Genomic DNA, 2,500 nt, shown 5'->3' on the forward strand with positions numbered 1-2,500 from the left:
TCGGAATGTCGAGAGGTCATGCCGCCATCTCAGATGATGAAAGTGATAGAGAGCTGAGGAGAGTCAAAGAATATTCTACGGGAAGAAAATTTTTTCTCCCTCTTTCCCAGTCAGTCACTCGCGCCAACACCGCTCTGGTTTCAAAATGGATGAGCTGTGCTCGAAACAATACTATTATAAGCGTTTGCCGTCACAAAAACGCCTGCTCTGTGGGCTACCTCCTCAGCTGTAAAATTTGGGATGTCACACAATGTTCTTTGAGGTAGCATTGCGTGATATTACAAAATGCCGCTGTTACATAACCAGTTTTATTAAATTCTCAACCTCGGATAATGCAATTCTCGTGCTCTGATTGGTTCACTCAATCTCGGTTATCAGCTCATATACCTTAGTTTGACCTTATATGGTAAATGATTGATCTAAGTGTTGCCAAGCTAAAAGTTTTTTCGCCGGAAAGCGAAATTTCTCTCTGAAGAAAGCAGCTGGACAGCTGGGTTAAATTCCGACGTTTAGAAGTACGCGAAAAGGTAAGAAATGTTTTTGTGATGAGCCTGCGTCTGTCTGACCACAAGGTGTTACACGACATCGCATCGGTTCTCATCAAGTTTTTTCGATTTCACTCGGATGATTTGCTCGTTTTTTTCGCTCGCATTTCGTACTTTCTGAACTTTTGGAGTTTAAAGGATTTAATAAAACAATTATTCCATACGCGCTTGTTGGATATGAGACTGGTTATAGCCAACTTGGCGCTACGCGCCTCGTTGGCTATTTACCATCTCATATTCAACGCGCGCTCATGGAATAATTGTTAAATATCGAGGACCCCGAAGAAACGACTTAAGCTCCCATTGCCAGGTCCTTTGTGCGCTCGAGGTTGATGCGCTAGGCAGGAAAAAATATTAATAAAGCTAGAAAACGTTACACTTGGAAGTATTAATGTTACCCTCTGTTCGAGATTCATGACTGTAAACCCTCAAATATACGGTTTTTCTCACCTCATATCATAGTGCTCGGCTACCATTGATTGAAAAGCCAGTGACAGAAATCGTTTCGTGACCAAGATGAAGCATGTATGCCGCTACCGCTTTTAACTAGTTTGGGTAGTCCTCAATAGTTTGACAATAATTATAGGATTGGCTGTAAACACCAACGACTTTTCGAACCCCGTTGGCAAGTTTAATATAAAAAACACCTTCTATTGAAATGAAAGCTTTAAGAGCATTAATCCGTTCCGGGAAAAGTTTCTCCACACCAAAGATTTGGCAAACTTTCTCACCAGCACCCTGAAATCCTTTCAGGTCTTCCGCCATTCTGATTACAAAACTTTTGCATTCCTTAAGCTCCTGACTTTTGAGAAAATGGTAAGTTCGATTTGATTGGTGTAAAAACAGTAGAACCATGACGTCAGGAACACGACCTTGAATGAAGTCCTTCATACGGCAAAGAGAGAAGAATGCTTGACACGAGCGACCTGGACCATCTTAGAATCAGGCAGCGTTTGCACGAACGCGGTTTCATGACTTCGAAACCGTGTCAAAAGGGATGCGGTTTGGAAGTGTTTACACGGAACCGTTTTCGCCAGAAGATCCAAGTTGTGATGGTATAAGCGAGCGCTGCACTACGTGTTAAATTCACTGTTTTGAACTGAACAAAGCAAATTTCGCGCCAAAATAGTAACCGTATTCAAATCGAGGAGGTCTCGCTGTTTAGTAACCTTTACACTACAGATGAAACCGCATGGTTTTGAAAACGTTTCACTTTTGGCAGCGGTTTCAAATCGACACGGTTTCGGTAACTGTCTCTATCGCTGTCGTGTAAATAGGCGGGGGATTTGAACTCAGATCAGTTTTTCTATTCAAATTCCCGGCCCCGGGGAAGTCATCCTGGGTAATTATTGTTAGTCAAAAGAGTGCAAATGCGCCAACCGCATCTTCCACAAAGAACAGCGGAAATAGCGACAGAAATTATACATTTGTAAAATGCAACGGAAAATTACGGAAAATTGTCATGTAGTTCCATAGTTCATCTGAAAAGTATATTAAAATTTTGAGGACTGCCACAACTGATACTACTAAACAAGTGCCGTTGTCAAAACCTAGATTGGACCGGACCGGACTGGATCGGATCGACAAAACTCGGAACGGATCAATAGCAAAATTCCCGCAGAAAGTAGACACATGAAATGGCGGGAGTGCTTCTGGAAAAAGTTCTTACGTGCGTTAGTTTCAATAAAATCGTAACAAACTTTACATCAGAAGAAAGCTTAATAAATGTACACAGTTTTTTATGCAAGGGCCAGCTGAATAAAGTACACGTGCCGGATCATGGGAGACATGACCAGAAAATAATAGTTAGACTAAAAACAAAACAATTATGCAAGGCTGGTTGTACGGCTGTGAGGATATATATATTTTGTATGACCAATATTTCGTCAGGCACGGCCGGACTTCTTCAGGGATTTAAGTGATTTAACTCCCTAAAGACGAAGTTAGGTCGTGCC

This window comes from Montipora capricornis, chromosome 1 (genome assembly GCF_036669925.1).
Source record: "Montipora capricornis isolate CH-2021 chromosome 1, ASM3666992v2, whole genome shotgun sequence".
Lineage (NCBI taxonomy): Eukaryota > Metazoa > Cnidaria > Anthozoa > Scleractinia > Acroporidae > Montipora > Montipora capricornis.